The sequence below is a fragment of the Trichechus manatus genome, unplaced genomic scaffold (genome assembly GCF_000243295.1).
Source record: "Trichechus manatus latirostris isolate Lorelei unplaced genomic scaffold, TriManLat1.0 scaffold00054, whole genome shotgun sequence".
Taxonomy (NCBI): domain Eukaryota; kingdom Metazoa; phylum Chordata; class Mammalia; order Sirenia; family Trichechidae; genus Trichechus; species Trichechus manatus.
In genome coordinates, this window is record NW_004443990.1 from 15,315,495 (window position 1) to 15,338,371 (window position 22,877).

Here is a 22,877-nt window from a genome sequence, read left to right on the forward strand (position 1 = left end):
AGAAAGAATTTTTCTAACCTACAACTTACCAAAAAAAAAAAAAAAAAAAAAAAAAAAAAAAACCTCCTACTAATTAATAAGAAAAAGCCAAGAAAGCCAATTTTGGTTGGTATAACAACACTGGAAAACTGCTTGTCAGCTTCTATGAAAGATAAACACAAGTCTAACCTATGATCCAGCAACTCCACTTCTAGATACATACATGAGAAATATGAATACATATTTCTAGCAAAAAACATGTATAACCAAAAACCAGAAACAAGCCAGATGTTTATCAATTAATAAATATATTGTGGTATAGTCATAGAATGGAATTCTACACAGCAAGGAAAATGAATGAAATACTGCTACATGCAACAATATGGATGAATCTCACGGGCATAATGTTGATCAGAAGAAGTTAGACACAAAAGAATATGGACCAGGAAGGCAGAATCAACATGGCACTTTAGACAGATGCATCATGCCATCCCTCTGCAGCAAAGTCTAAGTAAAACAGATACAGACGTCAATCCTGGAACCCTAAGCATCAAATGAAGGGATAGAGAATTAGATCAAACACCGAATGGAAGAAGAAACTGAACGAACACAGACAATGAGGAGAGATACGGAGTGGAGGTCACCTGGCAACTAACACGGCACAGCTTCGCCATCTTGGAGCACAGAGAAACGAGCCCAGACAGGGAGTACGGGAAGGTGTCTCCATGGACCTCCCAGCGGAAGACAGAGCACCCATCCCATATGCCACCTCCCCCTTCCTGCCAGCCCTTGAGGTGCTGCCAGGGCTAGAGTATCCTTGACTCAGGCCCACTGCTGCACCGGGCTCTCACTGCCCTTACCCTCCCGCCACTGGACCAGCTGCTGAACAGAGGGATGAGAGCCTGTACCACTCCCTGTCTGACACCTCTGCCTTTCTGGCAAGGGGCTGTGAATACTCCCACACAACTGGACCAACACCAGGAGGCAGACAGTGCCTACCCATCTGCCCTCAGCCACCTCACAAAACCAGTGTACAGCGAAGTGGGCTTGCCCTGCCTGCTGCTGCCCTGCCCACCCAGACAAGGTGGTGAGAGCTATTGTGTCCACAGATGAGCAAGTAGCAAAGCATGCCCAGCCCACACACCCTGACATAGCAAAACCAAACAAAGAAGTAGGATGAAACAAACAAACACACAATCAATAAATACAGAAAATAGTATCTTTTCAGCAGACAATATCAAAACATATAAAAAAGCAGGACAAGATGGCTCCAGCAAATGACCAAAATAAAGAAACAGATCATCTTCTAGTAGAAGAAAAGGCAGCTAAACTACCTGATATGGAATTCAAAAGACTAATATTTAGGGGTCTCCAAGAGATTAGGAAAGAGAGCAATAAAAACACAGACAAAACCAATGAAAACATAGCCAAAATCAAGAATAATACAAACAAAGCAATAAAAGAATTCAGGAAAATAATATAAGAACAAAAGATCAAAATAAATAATTAGAAATCTCACAAAAATAGTAACTAGAAATCCAAAAGATAAACAACAAAATTTCAGAAATGGTCAACTCAATAGAAGGTTTCAGGAGCAAATTTGAAACAATGGAAGACAGAATCAGCCAGATTTAAGACAAATCCATGGACGCCACTTTGTTTGAGAAAAAATCAGAGAAAAGAATGAAGAAAACCTAAGAATTACGTGGGACACAGTAAAGAGCAAAAATGTGTGCGTGATTGGAGTTCCATAACAGGTGAAAAATGGAAAACACAGAGAAGATTGATGAAGATTTGCTGGCAGGAAACTTCATCATGAAAGAAGAAAAGTTGACAATCCAAGAAGCTCAATGAACCCCATATACAATAGACCCCCAAAAGAAAGTCATGAAGACATATCATAATCTTACTTGCCAAAACCAAAGACAAAGAAGGATCCTGAGAACAGCTCGAGAAAAATGAAAAGTCATTCACAAAGAGGAAACAATAAAACTAAACTCTGATTACTCAGCAGAAGCTATGCAGGCAAGAAGGCAATGGGATGATGTATATAAAACCTTGAAAGAAAACAACTGCCAACCAAAAATAATATATCCTGCAAAAATCTCTCTCAAATACAATGATGAAATTAGGACATTTCCAGATGATTGGAAATAAAAGAAATTAGTAAAAACCAAACCAAAGTTACAAGAAATGTTAAAGGGAGTTCTTCAGTTAGAGAACCAACAACATCAGACAACAACTGGAGTCAAGAACACAGGACAGCAGCAGCCAGATACCAATATAGGTAAAGAACTCTCAATAATAAAACCAAGCTAAAAGATTTAAAACAGGGAAACATAGACATTAATCTGTAAATGACAACAACATTGAAACAATAAAAGGGGCAATAAATGGTCTAGGTATAGAACTTTCAAAAGGAGAGGAAGTCAAGGCGATATCAAGTAATAAAAGACTGGTTCAAACTTAGGAAGATAAGGGTAAATTTCAAGGTAACCACAAAGAAAGCTAACAAACTTACTTATCAGAATAAAAAAGAAGAAAAACATAAAGTCTCAGTAAACACAAAATCTATCGAAATGAAAGTAAAGAAAAGAAAAATCCACGAACAAAAGGAACTCAGCACAGGAGAGTAAGAGGAACAAAGAAAATGTCAGCACCACCAAAAAAAAAAAAAAAAAAGCATGACCATATGACAGCAATAAAGTCATACCTATCAATAATCACACTGAATGTAAATGGGTTAAATGCACCTGTAAAGAGACAGAGAGTGGCAGAATTGATTAAAAAAAACACAACCCATCAATACGCTGTCTATAAGAGACACACCTTAGATACAAAGACATAAATATATTAAAAATCAAAGGATGGAAAAATATATCAAGCAAACAGTAACCAAAAAAGAGCAAGAGTGGCAATACTAATCTCAGATAAAATAGACTTTAAGGCAAAATCAACCATAAAATACAAGGAAGGACATTATATAATGATTAAGGGGACAATCCACCAAGAAGACATAACCTTAATAAATATCTATGCACCCAACAACAGGGCTCCAAAATACATAAAGCAACCTCTAACAGCACTGAAAAGAGAAATAGACAGTTCCACAATAATAGTAGGAGACTTCAACACACCATCCTTGGTAATGGATAGAACATCTAGAAATAAACTCAACAAAGATACAGAAGATCTAAAGACCAAAATCAACCAAATTGGCATCATAGATATATATAGAACACTCCACCAACAGCAGCAAAGTATACATTCTTTTCTAACGCACATGGAACATTCTCCAGAATAGACCACATTTTAGGTCATGCAAAAAAAAAAATTGCCTTTGAATCAATTCTGACTCATAATAACCCTATAAGACAAAGTAGAACTGCTCCATAGGGTTTCCAAGGAGCAGCTGGTGGATCCAAACTGCTGACCTTTTGGTTAGCAGCCGATCTCTTAACCACTGTGCCACCAGGGCTCCATAAGGCAACCCTCAATAAAATCCAAAATATCAAAATAATACAAAGCATCTTCTCTGATCACAACATCATAAAAGTAGAAATCAGTAACATGAAGAGTAAGGAGAAAAAAAAACATGGAAACTGAATAACACCTTGCTTAAAAACAACTGAGTAATAAAAGAAATCAAAGAGGGAATCAAAAGATTCTTAGAATCAAATGAGAATGAAAACACACCATACCAAAACCTTTGGGACACAGCAAAGGCAGTGCTCAGAGGTCAGCAATAAATGCACACATCAAAAAAGAATGGCCAAAATAAAAATGTTAGCCCTACAACTCAAACAGATAGAAAGAGAACAGCAAAAGAAGCCCACAGCCATCAGAATAAAGGAAATAATAAAGATTAGAGCAGAAATAAATGAAATAGAGAACAGAAAAACAATAGGAAGTATCAACAAGACCAATAGTTTGTTCTTTAAAAAGATCAACAAAATCAACAAACCATTGGCCAAACTGACAAAAGAAAAACAGGAGAGGAAGCAAATAACCCAAAGAAGAAATGAAATGGGAGACTTACAACAGACCCAAATGAAATAAAAAGGATCATAACAGAATACTATGAAAAATTATACTTCAACGAACTTCGAAACCTGGAGGAAATGGACAAATTTCTAGAAACGTACTACCTACCTAAATTAACACAAACTGAGATAGAAAATCTGAACAGACCCATAACAAGAAAAGAAATTGAAGAGGTAATTTTAAAAAAAAACTCTGTATAACAAAAAAAGCCCTGGCCCAGATGGCTTTACTGGAGAGTTCTACCAAACATTCAGAGAAGAGCTCACACCAGTACTACTCAAACTATCTGAGAGCATAGAAAAGGAAGGAATACTCCAAAATTCATTCTATGAAGCCAGCATAACCTTGATACCAAAGTCAGGCAAAGGCACCACAAAAAATTACATACCAATATCTCTCATGAATATAGATGAAAAAATTATCAACAAAATTATAGCCAATAGAATTCAGCATCATATCAAAAAAATAATACACCACAACCAAGTGGGATTCATACCAGGTAGGCAAAGATGGTTGAACATTAGAAAATCAATCAATGTAATCCACCACATAAACAGAACAAAACAAAAGAATCACGTGATAATCTCAATCGATGCAGAAAAGGCATTTGATAAAGTCCAACACCCACTCCTGATAAAAACTCTCAGTAAAATAAGAATAGAAGGGAAACCCCTCAACCTAATGAAGGGCATCAATACAAAGCCAACAGCCAACATCATTCTAAATGGAGAGAGACTGAAAGCATTCCCCCTGTGAATGGGAACAAGACAAGGATGCCCTTTATCACCACTCCTATTTAACATAGTGCTGGAAGTCCTAGCTAGAGCAATAACGCAAGAAAAAGAAATAAAGTTCATCTAAATTGGAAATGAAGAAGTAAAACTATCCCTATTCACAGATGATATGATCCTATACATAGAAAACCCCAAAGATTCCACAAGAAAACTACTGGAACTAACAGAAAGATTCAGCAGAGTAGCAGGATACAATATCAACATACCTGTATACCAACGAAGAGAACTTCAAAAAGGAAATCAGGAAAACAATACCATTTATAATAGCCCCTAAAAAGGTAAAATACTTGAGAATAAATCTAACCATGGATGTAAAAGACCTATACAAAGATAACAAAACCCTATTGCAAGAAACCAAAAGAGACCTACATAAATGGAAAAACATACCACGCTCATTGTCATGGATTGAATTATGTCCCCCAGAAAATGTCTGTATCAGTTTGGCTGGGCCGCGTTTCCTGGTATTATGTGATTTTCCTGTACATTGTAAATCCTGCCTCTATGATGTTAAGAGGGAGGATGGGTGGCAGTTGTGTTAGTAAGGCAGGACTCAATCTATAAGACTGGATTGTGTCCTGAGGCAATCTCTTGAGATATAAAAGAGAGAAGTGAGCAGAGAGACAGGGGGACCTCATACCACCAAGAAAACAGTGCCAGGAGCAGAGAGTGTCCTTTGGACCCGGGGTCCCTGGGCAGAGAAGCTCCTAATCCGGGAGAACATTGATGAGAAGGCCGACAGAAAGAGAAAGCCTTCCCCTGGAGCTGATGCCGTGAATTTGGACTTTTAGCCTACTTTATTGTGAAGAAATAAATTTCTCTTTGTTAAAGTCATCCACTTGTGGTATTTCTGTTGTAGCAGCACTAGATGACTAAGACACTCATGGATAGGAAGATTCAATGCTGTGAAAATGTCAATCCTACCCAAAGTGATCTACAGATATAACACAATCCCAATCCAAATACCAACAGCATTCTTTATCAAGATGGAAAAACCAATCACCCACTCTATACGAAAAGGAAAGAGGCCCCCCATAAGCAAAGCATTATTGAAGAAAAAGAGCAAAATAGGAGGCCTCACACTACCTGATCTCAGAACCTACTATACAGCTACAGTAGTCAAAATAGCCTGGTGCTGGTACAGCGACAGACACATAGACCAATGGAACAGAATAGAGAACCTAGATGTCAAATCTATCCACCTATGGTCAGTGATCTTTGGCAAAGGACCAAAATCCATTAAACAGGAAAAGACAGTATTTTAAACAAATGGTGCTGGCAAAACTGGATGTTCATCTGTAAAAAAATGAAACAGGACCCATACCTCACACCACACACAAAAACTAACTCAAAATGGATTAAAGACCTAAATATAAAACCTAAAACAATGAAGATCCTGGAAGAAAAGTTAGGAACAATGCTAGGGGCTCTAATACATGGCATAAATTTAATCCAAACCATAACTAACAATGCACAAACACCAGAAGATAAACTATATTACTCGAGCTCCTAAAAATTAAACACTTATGCCCATCAAAAGAATTCACCAAAAGAGTAAAAAGAGAACTTACACACGGGGAAAATTTTTTTGGCTACGACATATCTGACAAGGGTCTAACCTCTAAAATCAATGGGATGCTTCAACACCTCAATAACAAAAAGACAAATAAACCAATTAAAAAATAGGCAGAGGAAATGAACAGACATTTCACCAAAGAAGACATTCAGGCAGCTAACAGACACATGAGGAAATGCTCCCTATCATTAAACATTAGAGAAATACAAATCAAACTAAAATGACATACCATCTTACCCCGACATTACTGACACGAATCAAAAAAAAAAAAAGAAAATAACAAATGTTGGAGAGGTTGCAAGGAGATTGGAATTCTTATGCACAGCTGGTGGGAATGTAAATATGACAACCACTATTGAAAATGATATCGTGCCTCCTTAAAAAGCTAGAAATAGAAATATCATTTGATCCAGCAATCCCACTCCTGTGAAAATATCCTAGAGAAATAAGAGCCATCACACAAACAAACATATGTACACCCCTGTTCACTGCAGCATTATTCACAATAGCAAAAAGATGGAAACAACCTAAGTAGTCGTCAACAGATGAATGGATAAACAAATTATGGTACATACACACAATGGAATACTACACAATGATAAAGAACAATGATGAATCCGCAAAACATCTCACAACATGGATGAATCTGGAGGACATTATGCTGAGTGAGATAAGTCAATTACAGAAGGACAAATATTGTATGAGATCACTATTTAAAAAACTCAAGAAATGTTTACGTGTAGAAAAAAAAACCTTTGATGGTTATGAGGGAGGGGAGAGGTGGGGAGGGGAGATCACTAACTAGATAGTAGACAAGTATTAACTTTGGTGAAAGGGACGACAACACACAATACAGGGAAAGTCAGCACAACTTGACCAAAGCAAAGCCATAGAAGCTTCCTAGACACATCCAAACACCTTGAGGGACTGAGTTACTGGGGCTGAGGGCTGGGGGCCACGGTCTCAGGGGACATTTAGGTCAATTGGCATAACATAGTTCATAAAGAATATGTTCTACATCCGACTTTGGTGAGTAGCATCTGGGGTCTCAAAAGCTTGCTAGCGGCCACCTAAAATACAACTATTGGTCCCATCCCATTCAGAGCAAAGGGTAATGAAGAAAACTAAAGACGCAAGGAAAACATCAGTCCAAGGATGAATGGACCACATGAACCACAGCCTCCACCAGCCTGAACCCAGAAGAAATAGATGGTGTCCAGCTACCACCACCAACTGCTCTGACAGGGATTACAAGAGAGGGTTCCAGACAGAGCGGGAGAAAAATGTAGAACAAAATTCAAATTCACAAAAGAAGATCAGACTTACTGGTGTGACAGAGACTGGAGGGATCCCCAAAACTATGGCCCCCTACACCCTGCTAACTTAGAACTGAAGCCACTCCTGAAGCCCACCTTTCAGCCAAAGATTAGACAGGCCTATAAAACAAACAATGACACATGTGAGGAACACACTTCTTAGTTCAGTCAAGCAGAGAGGACCTAATGGGCAATACCCGCCCAAAAGCAAAGACAAGAAGGCAGAAAGGGACAGAAAACCTGAACTAATGGACACAGAGAACCTGGGGTGTAACGAGAAAGGGGGAGAGTGCTGACACCTTGTGGGAAAAGAATAGACAAAACGAATCTATGATGATTGCAATCAGAAAGATGTTTACCTGTGGGGAGAGACATGAAGGGACCTTCTGAAGATTGGAGATGTTCTGTATCTTGATCAGGGAGTGGCCACACTATATACCTATGGAAATTTCATCCAACTATACACTTAAGATTTGTACACCTTACTGTACTCATGTTATACCTCTATTTTAAAAGTTTTAAAAAGATAATAAGAGAATGTTATGAATGACTAGATGCTAACAAATATAAATTTAGACGAAATGGGTAAACTCTTTAAAAAACACAACTTACCAAAATTTACAAAACAATAAACAGAAAATCTGGCTAGTACCATATCAATTAAAGAGATTGATTTGGTAATTGAAAGCCTACTCACAAAGAAAACTTCAGGCCCAGATGGCTTCACCAGTAAATTCTTCCAAACATTTAAGGAAGACATATCAAACTTAAACAAAAAAACATCCCAAGAATAGAAAAAGAAGAAACACTTCCCAACTCATGCGGTCATTATAACCTTGATGAAATATGGTAAGGATATTACCAGGAAATTACAAGTCATCTCTCTTACGAAGAGAAATGGAGAAAAAAATCTAAACAAATATCAGCAAATCTAATATAATAATGTTTAAAAAGAATAATACGTAACTACCGAGTTCAGTTTATTCCAGGAATGCAAGGTTGATTTAACATTAGAAAATCAACTGTTGTAATTCATATATTTAATAGAATAAAGTACAAAATCCATGTGATTATCTCAAAGGATGCAGAAGAGTTTGATAAAATTCATCATTATTCACAGATAATATAATTGTCTACATAGAAAAATATATTATATAAATATATTAATATTAGCTTTATATTACATATATACGTGTGTGTGTATATATATATATATATATATATATATGTACGTATGTATTGCATTGGGCACATCTGCTACAAAAGACCTGTTCAAAGTGTTAAAAATCAAAGATGTCACTTTGAGGACTAAAGTGCGCCTGACCCAAGCCATGGTGTTTTCAATGCCTCTTACGCATGTGAAAGCTGGACAATGAATAAGGAAGCATGAAGAAGAATTGATGCCTTTGAATTATAGTGTTGGCACAGAATATTGAATTTTGAATATACATACCATGGACTGCCAGAAGAACGAACAAATCTGTCTTGGAAGAAGTACAGCTAGAATGCTCTTTAAAAGTGGGGATAGTAAGACTTCGTCTCACATATTTTGGCCATGTTATTAGGAGGGAGCAGTCCCTGGAGAAGGACATCATGCTTGGTAAAGTAGAGGGTCAGCAAAAAAGAAGAAGACCCTTGATGAGATGGTCTGACACAATGGTCGCAACAATGGGCTCAAATATAGCAACGATTGTGAGCACGGCGCAGGACTGGGGTAAGTTTCCTTCTGCTGTACATAGGGTTGCTGAGAGTCGGAACTGACTCAATGGCACCTAATGACAACAACAACATAATTATATATGTAGAAGTTTATTAATTTGAATTAATAAATGAACCACTAGATTTAAAAATTGCATTTCTCTTTACTAGCTACAATCAGAAAATTAAAAAAATTTAAATAACACTTACAATAGCATCAAAAAACTTCAGATACCTGGGAATAATTTAAAGAAATATATGCACGACTTCTACACGGAAAACTTACAAAACATTACTGAGAGAAATTAAAGCTAAAAAACTAGAGGGATTGTCTGTGGTTATGGATTAAATTTTAAACTAACATACAACTGACTCATGAAATTTCTCTTGAAATGAATCCACTCATGATCCACTGTTTTCTAAAATCTATCATTCTCATTTTGACGGAACACATCCTCCAGTTACTTCCCTATTGTGCTGGCTAGAACTTCCAGTATAATGTTGAACAGAAGTTGTGAAAGAAATCATCCTTGTCTGGTTCCTGATCATTAAGAATGCTAGTCTGCAGAGAGTCCCTGACGGAGCAGGAGAAAAGTAGGGTGCAGACCTCAAATTCTAGTAAAAAGACGAGACTTGATGGTTTGACTGAGATTGAAGGGACCCCGAAAGACATGGCCTCTGGACTCTTCGTTAGCTCAAAACTATAACCATTCCTAAGGCCAACTCTTCAAAGATTAGACTGGACTGTGGGACATAAAATGATATTCGTGAAGAGTGTACTTCTTAGCTCAAGTAGATACATGAGACTAAATGGGCAGCTCCTGTCCAGAAGCGAGATGAGAAGGCAGAGAGTGTCAGGAGCTGGATGAGTCGACATGCGAAATCCTAAGTGGAAAAGAGGAGTGTGCTGTCACAGTATAGGGAGAGCAACTAAGGTCACATAACAATGTGGGTATAAATTTTTGTATGAGAAACTAACTTGAATTGTAAACTTTCACTTAAAGCACACAAAAAAAAATGTTAGTCTGTACACGTGAAGATTGTTGAAATGGCAAATATAGTGTTACATATATATTTACCACAATTTTTAAAAATGGAGGAAAAGTGATGTTAGCTATAGGATTTCAGAAATGCCCTTTATCAAGATGAGGAAGTTTCTATTTCTAATTTATTCTGTCTTTTTATCAAGAATGGATACTAAATTTTGTCAAAGCTTTTTATGCATCTATTGAGATGATCATATAGTTTTTCTTTTAGTCTGTTGATATGGTGAATTACACTGATGGATTTTTTTAGATTAATATTTTACTGTTTTTAGTGAAGGTTTACACCACAGTTTAGCTTTTCATTCAACAATTTCTACACAAGTTGTTCAGTGTCATTGGTTATATTCTTCACAATGTATGAACATTCTCATCATTTTCCTTCTGGTTGTTCTGTTTCCATTAATCTAATTTCCCTGCCCTCTTACATTCTCATGTTTGTTTTAAAGTAATTGTTCACCATTTGGTCTAATATAGGTGATTTTTTAAAGGAGCACTGTACTTATAGGTGATATTCATTATTTTTTGAGCCAATTTGTTATTTAGCTACAAGGTGACCTCACGAATTAGTTTCAATTCAAGGTTTGACGAGTATCTCAGGGATAGCCTCAGGAAGTTCTCCAGTCTCAACCAATCCAGTAGATCTGCTTTTTTGTTTTGTCTTTAGCAGTTTGAGGTTCTGTTCCACCTTTTTCTCCCATTCTATCAGGGTCCATCTATTGTGAACCTGATTAGAACAGTCGGTAGTGGTAGCCAGGCACCATCTAGTTCTTTCTGATCTCTACACTGACTGATTTTTGAACGTTAAAACATCTCTGTATTCCTGGGATAAATTCACTTGCATGATATATTATCCCTTTTATATATTATTGGATTTGTTTTGTTAAAATTTTGCTAAGAATTTTTGCATTCGTATTTATAAGGGATACTGATCTGTAGTGTCCTTGTAATTTTTGTTTGTTTTTGTTTTTATATCAGAGTAGTGATGGCCTCATTAAATAACTGGGGAATATTCTCTCTTCAATTTTCTGAAAGAGATTGTATAGAATTGGTATTGTTTCCAATAACTATTCTCAAGTTTGTTCTGGAACAAAATTAAGTTACCTAGCAATAGTTCAATCTCTTTGAGATTTGTTTTGAAGCTTGCTAGGCAGGACTAGAGTAGACTTTAATCTAGGGCTAATTTTTACCTGTTACTAAGGCAATACTCTTCTGAGTATCACCTGATAGCCAGTAAATTACGAATTTTTTCCTCTCTTTGTGATCGGAACATAAGCTATTCCTGGCCTTACATGAGCTCTGGTAATTGTTCCTTTTTCTCCTTCTGGGTGGCTCTTTACCTAATTTCAGATAGTTTCCTCACACACATGCGCTGACCAGTACTCAGCTGAAGATTCAAGGGGGATTTTCTGCAGAGATCCAGGATTATTTCTCCATGCAGCTTTCTCCTCTGTGAACTCCGAGAATTCCCTGGTCTCCCAACTCTACCTCCTCAACTCAGGAAAACCATCAGGCTCTACCTGAGTTATCTCCTCCCTGTGATGTGACCTGCAAACTTACTCCAGTCAGTAAGCTAGGACAATTATAGGACTTAATCATTTATTTCTCCTCTTCAGGGATGTCCTGTGCTGCCTGATGTCCAATGTCTGAACCCCATTGTTTCTTATATTTTGTCTGGTTTTTTAGTTTTTTCAGATGGGAGGGTAAATCCATTCCTGTTACTCCATCTTGGACAGGAGTGGAAGCTCGGCCCATTCATTTTGGAGATTCGTGTCCAATTCCGTGAGATTTTCTTGTATCAATTATTTGTCAATTTCCTGCCCTCTTCATCTCTGCCTTCTCTTTCTGGAACTCCTGTGAGTCAGATACTGGACCTACCAAAATGACCCTCCTAAGTCTTTTATCCTTTTTTTCCCCATATTTCTCTTCGTGGGAGACTCTTAAGAGTAAAGGCTTTGTCAGCTTTGTCTGTTGCTTATCCCTAGAGCCCAGAACAATGCCTGGCATATAATATGCTCAACAAATATTTGAAAGACAAAAGGAATTTTATTTCTTTGTATTTTTGTGCTATTCTGTGAGTGATTTTTTAAACCTTTTTCCAATTCTTCTACTATATATTTAATTAACAATAGTTCTTTCTTATTATCGATGACTCCTTTTTTAGTGCGTTCTAGTCTTGCTTTTTTATATAACTATCAGCAGATATTAATCATCTGGAGGGGTATGTTTATGGTTTTCTTTTCCTATTGCTTACTTTCCTTTTTGATTTTGTCTTTCTCTTTTATGCTGGAAGTTGTGGCAGCCATGGAAATGTGCCACCCAGACCATACTTCCAGGGAGAATTTGCCATGAGGAGTGGTGTCAGCTGACGGCCCCCAGCTGCAACACTTGCTGGATCAACTGCAGCGTTCAAATTGAGAACATGATTTCCCCAGGCCACCTCAGCCAATTATTGAGCACAATGTGGGGTACCAGGACCTGGATATTTCTTCTCAATGTGGTCTCCTCTAATGGGCAATCATTGCTCTGAAGCTCTGGCAGAAGCTCTCTCAGAGCTGCACCACAGTCTGAAGTTCTTCCTCTTCTTCTTTCACAGATATCAGACCTGTATGGTCACCTGAAGATTTCCCCTGTCTACTCCTGCTCCTCTTCTCTTTCTTCTTCTCAAGGATTCCCCCCAAATACAGCTCTTTTTCTTCTAACTCCTTTTGGTATCTGGTTTCCAAAGGACCTGAACAAAACAGGAGTTTTCCTCATCTGCCAGGTGATCCTTAGTTGGTCATTTGTATCTAAGTGAAAAGCATTAAAAAGCAGACTGTACACTCTGGAGGTATGAGTGAAGCTTGTTGCTGGTTGTTATGGATTGAATCGTGTCCCCCAAAAATGTGTGTCAATTTGCCTAGGCCATGATTCCCAGTATTGTATGGTTGTCCAACATTTTGTAATCTGATGTGATTTTCCTATGTGTTGTAAATCCTACCTCTATGATGTAATGAGGCAGGATTAGAAGCAGTTATGTTAATGAGGCAGGACTCAATCTACAAGTTTAGGTTGTATCTTGAGTCAATCTCTTTTGAGGTATAAAAGAGAGAAGCGATCAGAGAGACAGGGGACCTCACACTACCAAGAAATTAGTGCCGGGAGCAGAGTGCATCCTTTGGACCCAGGGTCCCTGTGCTGAGAAGCTCCTAGACCTGGGCAGGATTGATAACAAGGACCTTTCCCTAGAACCGACCGAGAGAGAAAGCCTTCTCCTTGAGATGGTGCCCTGAATTCAGACTTCTAGCCTCCTAAACTGTGAGAGAATAAATTTCTCTTTGCTAAAGCCATCTGCTTGTGGTATTTCTGTTATAACAGCACTAGATAATTAAGACACTGATGGATTTTGTTTTTTAGTTATTGGGTAAAGAGCCAGCTGTTTCACTAGAAACCCTCCACATGTTAGTTATGAAATTTTTCTTTGGAGTCTTTCACTATCTCTGGATAAGAAATCTCTGGTCTTCTGCTTGGAGGTAGGAACATTGTTTCTGCCTTTCTGCACAGAGTGGTGGTAGAGGGGGGTCAACTATGCTTTCACACTGTGCCTTACCTCTGTCCAATCTGGTGCCTCCAAATCCCCTTTCCCTTCTTTGTTGTCTGCCTTCCTTCCTCTTATTGTCTGCCTTCCTCTGCCCTGGTGGCTAAGTCTATGATTCTTCCTCAGACCACTTCCATCTTCTAAAACATTGTTGAAATCCTTTATCTGCTGAGATATAATTTTCTTTGTCCTTGCAGATTTATGCCTTCCTTCTTCCTTTACTACCATTTTAGTGAGATCTTAAAAGGGAGAGGGACAAAAGCATGTGCAATTCGTCATCATTAACTAGAAGACCTCACATCTGATTTACATTGTACAAACGCCATTCTGGCTGCTTTGTGGAGAATGGATTGTAGAGGGGCAAGAGTAGAAGCAAGAAGGCCAGTTAAGAGGTCACTGCCATAGCATAGGTGAGTGATGAGGGTCACTACGACTGGGATGGTTGCAGTGGAGATGGAGAGACGTAGATAATCCAAGACATATTTAGACAGTGGAGTCTGCAGGACTTGCTGATGGATTGAATGGGGAGGAAGGGTTAAAATATGTCCACAAATTCTTTGGCATGCCTCCCTTCAAGTGATGGAGCTTAATTCACCTCCCCTTGAATGTGTACTGGATTTTTTGACTCGTTTCTAACAAACAGACTATGACAGAAGTAACATGTGTGACTTCCAAGACTAGATCATAAAAGGCATTATGGCTTCCTCTTTACTCTCTCTCTCTCTTAGATCGCTTCCTCTGGGGGAAGCAAGCTGCCATATTATGAGGATGCTAGAGCAGCCCTAAGGAGAAACGCACATGGAATGACCTGAAATCTCCTGCCAACAATCAGCGCTAATTTAACAGGCATGTGAGCGAGCCCCTTTGGAAGTAGATCTTCCAGCCCATCAAGACTTTAAATGGCTGCACACCAGCTGACATCTTGACTACAAACTCATGAGAGACCCTGAGCCCAGCAAAGTCACTTTGGATTTCTGACCCAAAGAAATATTTATTACATAAGATAATAAATGTTTTATTATTTTAAGCCACTATGTTTTGGAAGTAATATGTTATGCAGCAATAGAAAACTAATATACAGGGGGTAAGGGAGAGAGGAATCAAAGATTTATCCTGGGTTTTGTGGCTTGAGCAACTGGGTAGATGTCTGTACCATTTACTGAAAGAGGGAAGCCTGGGAGAGGAAAAGGGTTAGAAAGAAGTCATAATAGTGCTTTGGCCATATTGATTTTGAGATGCCTTTAGGTATCCAAGTGGACATATCAAGCTGCTATTGGTTATGAATCTCCAGGCTGGAGAAATAATTGGGAGTCTCTGGCATGTGGTTAGTGTCTAAAGCCATGGAAATGCTGAGAGAAAAGATGAGGTGTCCTGGGACCAAGCCCTGGGTTCCTCCAAAATTTAGAGGTAGGACAGAGGAGAAAGAATCAGCAAAGGAGACTAAGAAGAAGTGGCTACCAAGGTGACAGGAAATCCGGAGGACGGTGGCAACTCAAAACCAAGAGAAGAGTGTTCCAAGAAGGAAAGGGTGATCAGCTAAGGGGTTGGCAGCAGAGAAAAAAGTTCAGGGAGTAATTCCTCCCAGGTGGCAGTGACTTCAAAGAAACTAAACTTAATAATAAGCACACTTTACTATTTCTTGAGTGCCTACCAAATGCTTGGTATTTTGATAGAGTTTCTCATTGAATCATCATAGTAACTCCACGAAATAAGTGTCAGTACCCCTATTTCACAGTTCAGGGGCAGAGAGATTAAATAATTTGCTGAAGATCGTAAAGTTTGTGAAGTAGCAGAAGCCAGGTCGAAACTCAGGCCCATGGGACATCCAAGACCATGATCTCAACCACAAAGTGAGGAGGGGCAGAATACAAAGGGCCTGCCTGCCTTTTGCATCTCACCTTTAACGGGTTTCCTAAATTTTTTGTGCCAGGCCCTGGGGACCTAAGCAATTATGGGTCCAACAGGTGGATGTTCCCCCAGAGGGTGAGCAAAGAGGGGAGGGAAAAGACAGAGGCCCCTGCAGAAGTAGGAAAGGCAGGACAGGGGCTGGGAAATCTGTGCCTTTTGACTTTAAAGGAGCAGCATGCAAATTATATTCCAAGCAGCATGCAAATTGCACTGCGAATGAGTGTCTGTTATTTTTGCATAGACAGCTCAGGCACTTTTGGGTGAGCCCTCCCTGGCTTTCTCCCAAGGCTGGCCAGAGTCACGATCCCCGGCAGGGCCTATGAAGAAACTGGAGAAATAGCACGTGCCTCCTCCAAAGCAAACTGGGCACTGGGCACTGGCCACAAGGGGACTGCTCCTTACCCTGTCCAGTAAGCCATTTATTTACCCATCCATCCGACAAACACTTGTAAAGCACCTACTCCGGGTTATGTGCTCAGGCAGATGCAGTAGACAAAGAGAAGTTTCATTATTTCTGACTTCTGGGAAAGTACCTTCCAGTCGAGGAAATAGATCTTGTAAAGACTCCAGTATCATCTAGAGTCCACACTTGGGGCCAGATTATTCTTTGTTGTGGGAGCTGTCCTGTGCAATGTCCTGGGGGTGGGGAGGCAAAATCGCCCCAGTTGAGAATCACTGCTCACATTTTGTGAGCATTCAGGGTTTACCTTCAAGGATCCATGTTGTTCCGTATTTGTCTATTTTAACCGTCATGGAGGGAGTCTTTCTCAAATGCCTCATCTAATTCCTTGCCACAGAGCATGACCTGCCTGGATGCCCCAGGCTCTCACTCTGAGCGTGTGCTGTAATTCAGCCCAGCTCCCAGAGATTCTTGAAGGGTAACCAAGGGGGCCCCCAAACTAAATGGTCCAGCTAGCTGAGCCCTTCTGATTTGCCTGTCTGCTCTTGAGTGTCATTCTGCTTCTTCTTCCCTTGTCATCAAGTTGTCACCTTTGGGACTGTTTGTTACACTACTATCTTGGTCAATCCCCGTTCTTTTTGGCAGTTTCCAGGAATTAAGAAACCAGATTTTGCAGATCAGTATTTTTCTAACTGTGCTCTGCCAGGCACTGGAAGTCCTCAAGGGCTTCTCAGAAGCCACTGGGGGGTGATGAGAGGAGTGGGAGGGGCTTAGAGCAGGCAGGTCTCTGGCCCCTACCCACATTTCCGCCACAGCGCCTCAGCTTTTCTCAGGTTTTTTCTCTCTGCTTCTGCAATCTGCATGCTATCCTTTGGACAAAAAGTCCCAAGCGTAAGAGGCGTTTGCAAACTGCTGACCTAGATGGGGAAAACTGTAGGGAACAGAGGGCTCCCCACGCATAAAATGTCTGCGTTTCAGTGCACAGCTTGGTGGCATCCATTGTGGCTCTTCACAGGCCCTTTGAGCTTCCTTCTCCAGTTCCCTGTTACTAGATGGGGTGACACCAACAGGAAGGTGTCACCTGACATAGAGGCCAAGCTCTTCATGTCTGGGGAATGGACGGAAGAGACAGACCAGGACTCCAGGCTTCTGTATCAGACCCGAAGCCTCTTCCCAGAGCAGTTTTTAGGCTGCTGTTAGGTGTTGTCAGCTCGGTTCTGACTCATAGTCTAGTCATCGTTCTACTCGTACAGTAGAACTACCCCATAGGGTTTCCAAGGAATGGCTGGGGGATTTGAACTGCCGACCTTTTGGTTAGCCGCTGAGCTCCTAACCACTACACCACCAGGGCTCCTAGGGCAGAGGAGGCAGCAAACGCCAGGATATGAGGCCCCCTCAATTCCCTGAGACAGCAGAACAGAGAGCAATCACACTGAAGTGACAGTGGAAAGAACTGAGGCTAGACACCCAGGAAGAACTTCCCAACTTAGCAAGTGGAAAAGGAGCAGTCTGGGATAGGAAGGTCTCCCAGTTGCAGGCTGAGAGATAATCACATACCCTCCCCCCCGCCCACACACACACACACACACACACACACACACACACGCATGCTCGTGCACTAAGGCTGAATCCAGAAATCCTGCACAGATAAATCTCCAGGCCCTGAAGCGTGGTGGGGGTGGAGAAGGGGAGCAGGACCTGGGGGCCATGCCCCAGTTCCCTGTCTCTGAGAAGCCCTTTCTGCTGAGCCTTGCCAGACTGCAGCAGCATGTGTGGGGATCTTGTTCCTCAGGGGCCTGGGGGATGGAGCGGGCTTTCCCTGCTCCCTCCAACCTCCAGGCCCCACTGAACCCTTTGGACACAGACACAATCAGGCATTTCATGCCTTGCAAGGGTCAGAATGAAAGGCCTATGTCTGTCCGCTCTCCCATACCTCCCCCCACTCCATTCCATCTTCAGATTTTTCCATCTGCCCCGGGCCACAGCCTCATCTTTCTCCCTTCTTCCCCCTCCTGCCTGCTAAGTTCTTTACAAATATCTGGGAACAGAAGGGCTTGCCTTCAGTGCTCTGCACTGCTTGACACTAACTCAGATTGCTGACCCGCCAGGAGGGAAGGAAGATGCTGATGGTCCTCCCCTGTCACCCACAGGAACACTACAGCCCAGAGAGCTCAATGACTCCCCAAGGTCACACAGCACCGCTCAGACTCACTGCTCTCCTGCCATCTCCTCCCTCCCACTAGTTCTCCTGGAGTCCCTGGGTGGCACAAACAGTTAAGCACTAAAGGCTGGCAGTCCAAACCCACCGCAAGGTGCCTCAGAAGAAAGGGCTGGTGATATGCTTCTGAAAGCTCATAGCCATGAAAACCCTATGGAGCATAGTTCTACTCTGACACACATGGGGTCACCATGAGTTGGAATTGACTTGATGGCAACCGGTTTGTTTGTTTTGTTTTGTCTTGATTTATGGGATGAGCAGGGTAAGAGGTGAGTTCCTCACCACTTCCTCATGGAGTCAGAGGGCTTCTTCCCACTGGAAAATCCCCAGACACTGAGTGACTAAGACCTGGGGGAGCCGCTGAACATCAAACAGCAAGTTCAAATACGGACTCATTCTTCCAACTGTTGGGTGATCCGAGGAAGGGGCGTTCTCTCTGTGCAGACTGGGGGTGCCAATCTCCAATATGTTCTCCCCACCCCAACACTGAATCCCAGACAAGCAAGTGGGAGCTGGCATCAACATCTCCAGTCCCCCAGACGCTGGCCCCACCGCCACCAGCCACGAGCAGCCATCCCGGGGCCTGACATTCTGTCGGCTTCACACCACCACCCAGAGCCCCAGCCAGGAGTGCTTCCTGGATAAAATATTAAACATGCAAATCCGAGACAGTGCCTTAACGAGCGACAGACTGCACGACCACAGCCTGGCAAACGAGACACACGTCGTCCGGGGGTGGGAGCTGAGATGTATATATAGATACAGACTTTGGATCTATCTGTGCAATGTGTGTGTAAGGCAGAGAACAGCGGGGATGGAAAACTACCACAGCAGCCTCCAGCTGGGGTGGCCTGAGATTGGTGGGAGGCTGAGGGGAGGGAAGGTCAGGAAGATCCCCAAAGCCAACTCAGAGTGGGGTATGACAAAAGCCCTTTGCGCTTGAATTCTGTGCAGAGGGGGCCAGAAACTTGGCACAGAGGAATAGGCATTTGATTTTGGAGAAGTAAGATAGTTAGAGGCAAGGGCTCAGGGAGGAAGAAAGGTGAGAGGCAGAGGAGGCAGAGAACACCTCAGCTCACATGAGGTTCATGAGAACTCTACTGTGGCACTCACACTGGCCCACGGCATGGGGCTCGCCTGGAAGTAGGTCACTATGGCTCCCGCCTTGATCCAGACGGATGTGAAGTTGACAATGGTGCTTCTCAAACTTTAATGTGCATGCTCACACATCACCTGGGGATCTTGCTAACAATGCAGACTCTGATTCAGTAGATCAGGAGTGGCACCTGAGGTTCTGCGTGTCTAATAAGTTCAGATGATGCTAGTGATGCTGGTCCATGACCCCAATCAGTGGTAAGGATCTACAAGGAACTGGAACAACGTGGAGCTCACTCTGGTTCAGACTGACACAGAACTCACAGGAGTCCAAAGTGTCTTGAAGCCCAAAGAGGCCTGGACAATGTGAGGTCCACAGGTACTGATGAAAATAGTGTTTATCCACATAGTTCAAGTGTCCAGGAATTAGAACCACATGGTGCTACTTTGGGCCAAACTGACATGGAACCCCCAGAAACCCAGAGTGTCAGGGAGCACACAGCAGCCCAAATGAATAAGGAAGGGATCCACAGGGCTCCAGACTGAAGGAGCTTACAGGGCCCTGCAGTGATATGGAGGCCAGAGGGGCTTGGCCTGACTAACATGGTGCCTACAAAGAATTAGATGGAAATGGATCCCACTTTGACCCAGAGTGAGATGGAGCACACAGGGGCCACAGGGGCCTGGGCTGAGTAAGGGGACCTCCACACTGGTCCAGGGTGACATGGACCTCAAACTGACGTGGCACCCGAAGCAGAGCCCCTGACCTAAAGAGGGCCTGCAGCATGAGCCCGAGACATGGCAAGGGGCTCTCCATGGCAGTGTCAGGACAGGAGGGACCGGAGGAGGCTGGGGGAGGGGAGGAGCCGGAGCCACAGAGTGTGCCAGCTCTGGGCTGCGGTGAGCTGCTTGCTGTGGGCTGAGTGGTACTTGGCTAGGCCCTGGTTTGGCTGAGAAAGAAGGTACTGCTGCTGCAGCAGCTCAGATGGAGGAGGAAGTGGGAAGCTGGAGGCAGGGCGGGCACGGGGCCCTAGCATGGGGAGAGCGCGTCCTCCCTGGGGAGGCTTGGCATTGAGGAGGGCCCACTGACCGATCTAGGGCCCTGGCATTCAGACTCCCTGCTCCCATTATACATGAGGGACATGGAGGGTTACGGGGTTACAGCCTATGCAGCTTATGAGGGCCTTTGTGTCTGTCCACATGTGTCTGTGAACAGAGAGTCCTGTGTGTGTTTGTGAGTGGGCCTGTGGGTGTGTTCATGAGTCAGGACGACGTCTCTGGATGTGTGTGTGTGTGCACGAGTGCATGTTTGGGAACACACGTCCTAAGCTCCTGCATCCCTCTGTCCTGAGTTCACTGAGTGTGTGCGTTTCTTGGCATATGCACAGCCCCTTGTCTAGGCGCATGTAAGGAGGTGTCCTTTCTGCACTGAAGCAGAAACTAGGTCAGCCTGGAGATGTGCAGGTGGGAGCGGAGTGAGAGATCGATTCTTTAGCACAACAGGCTGAGTAGGGGAAGATGGCAGGGGTGGAGGTGGGGAGGTGACAGGGAAAGGTACCGTCGGGCCTGGAAGCCCCTCAGCCTCTTCCTGACACCTGCCTTGTTGCAAGGGGGCTATAAGAGGGGATAGGAGTAGAGGAAAACTTATCTCTCAGGGACCAGGAGTGCGGGATTGGGGAGGTGGGAGAGAGGGGGAGATGTTGAGGGTGTCCTGCCCTGGGGCTAGTGGGATGGGAGGCCAGCTGTTGCATGGAACAGTGGTCTGTGGTTATGCCCATGAAGTATGTCTCTTTTTCCCTTGGAGAAAATGCTGGTGTTCCTCCTGCCGGATACCACCAGACCTACTGTAGCAAGATTCCATAGCATTCCTTGTCTCCATCCTTCCTTCCTCTACCTTCACCTGGGCCTGAAGGGAAGCTTCAGGTAGACCCTGAGTAGCCTTTCCCCTTGGTGGGGAAGAGGGTTGAGGGATGTCTGATCAGATGGGGGGCTGGGAGCAGGGGCTAGAATTTGTTTTAAAAAAAGGATGGAAGGCGTCTATCTCTAGAGACTTATGGAGTCTTTGTCAGGGATCTGGGGAGGCGGAATAGGCATTGTGTTTTGCTCTCCCCTGGAGGAGGAAACAATGGGGTCAGGACACCCTGCCCAGGGACCCCTACCCCTCCCTGTATTTTTCAAAGACTCTGGTTCTTGATTTCCAGGATTCCTCTCCAGCCTAAGTCCTGCTGTCATCTGGGACAGCCCTGGAGTCCCTGTAAAATCAGAAAAGTGGACGTCTTTGGTAAAGGATATGACAAATATAATTTGGAAACAACAAGCAAAAAAATATGAGTGGGGTTACACAAATATGTATATAGACATATATGAGTATGAATATGTGGGTACATATGTATGCACAGATAGAAGTATTTATAGGCATATGTACGTACAGGTGTGTGTTTACATGCATGTATATACAAAATAAACCACATAGGAGACACAGGTACAGATACTTCTTAGACATAACCAAACACCTTGTGATATTGGTTTTCGGGGTTTGAAGACTTCAGACCATAGTCTCATGGGGCAACTCAGTTGATTTGGCATAATATAGTTCGTAAAGTGTATGTTCTGCATCCCAGTGTGGTGAGTAGTGTCTGGCGTCTTAAAAGCTTGCGAGTGGCCATCTGAGATAAAACTATTGATCTCTATTCATCTAGAACAAAAGAGAAAGAAGGAAATGAAAGACTCGGGGAATAAAGTCATCTAGAAGACTAATAATCGACACAAACCACAACCTCATCTACCCTGAGACCAGAAGAACTAGATGGTGCCCAGCTACCACTACTGACCTTTCTAATCAGGGCCACATTAGGTGGATCCTTATAGAACGGGAGAAGAATGTGGAACAGAACCCAAAATCTAAAAATTCCAGACTTACTGGACCAGTTGAGGCTAGGGGACTCCCTGAGACTATCGCCCTGAGATACAGTTCAAACCTTAAACCAAAATTATCACTTGTGGTCACCTATTAGCTAAATAACAGATTGAACCATAAAATAAAATAAAGAATATCACCTGTGAGTAATGAGCTTCTTTAAAAAAAAAAAAATCAACTGTAAGAGAACAAATATAGGAGTCAAAAATTACTCTAAAGGCAAGCGGACAGAGAAACTAGAGTACTGGAAATGGTACAGCCAGCACAGAATGAATGAGAATGATGACACATTGTGAAAAACGTAACCAATATCCC